A 1,143-nucleotide genomic window follows, 5' to 3' on the forward strand; every position below is an offset into this window, starting at 1 on the left:
GGAGGTTTACATGACAGATTTCAGTCTCTCTTTCGCCCTCTAGTGTTTGAAAAGTGACACAACTGAGTAAATAATCTAAAGTAATGATTTAAACCATTAGAGGTTTCTGATTTTCGCTGATGGTTAGTGGCTGTGTAATGGTTGTGTAATGGTTGTGTAATGGTTTTGTGTGCCCCATATAGTTTGCTATGACACTGTTAAAAAAAAAAAAAAAAGGTAACGTGACCTGCATGTATTACAAGATGCATTTCAGTTCTAGAGTTTTCTAGCAGGACACCAAAGAGTCGAACTTTTAAGTTGTGGTTTAATGGTGATTTAATTACCGTGAAATTCCCATCTCAGTTTAATGTAGGGGAAAATAAACTAGACAAATAGATGGTGAATAAACAGACAAATATTCCATTACGTAGAACAAAATCATTAAAGAGTAAATGAAACAAAAGACCAAAAAGATTAGATGATGCTGAGGAAATGAAATGGAAACCATTAAATAATTCTTATTAGGAATTGAAAATAATATCATCTACCATCTTCATCACCACCATCATAACCACCATCACCATCGTCATCATCACCATCATCACCATCTTCATCACCACCATCATAACCACCATCACCATCGTCATCATCACCATCATCACCATCTTCATCACCACCATCATAACCACCATCACCATCGTCATCATCACCATCATCACCATCATCATCATCATCATCATCATTGTCATCATCATCACCATCATCACCATCATCATCATCATCATCACCATCATCACCATCATGGTCACCATCATCACCATCATCGTCATCATCATCATTGTCATCATCATCACCATCATCACCATCATCATCATCATCATCACCATCATCACCATCATGGTCACCATCATCACCATCATCGTCATCATCACCATCATCATCATCATCATCACCATCATCACCATCATGGTCACCATCATCACCATCATCGTCATCATCACCATCATCACCATCATCATCATCATCATCACCATGATCACCATCATGGTCACCATCATCACTATCATCGTCATCATCATGATCGTCATCACCATAATCACCATCATCACCATCATCACCATCATCGTCATCATCATCACCATCACCATCATCATCATCACCATC

The sequence above is a fragment of the Ictalurus furcatus genome, chromosome 29, assembly GCF_023375685.1.
Source record: "Ictalurus furcatus strain D&B chromosome 29, Billie_1.0, whole genome shotgun sequence".
In the NCBI taxonomy this organism is placed as follows: domain Eukaryota; kingdom Metazoa; phylum Chordata; class Actinopteri; order Siluriformes; family Ictaluridae; genus Ictalurus; species Ictalurus furcatus.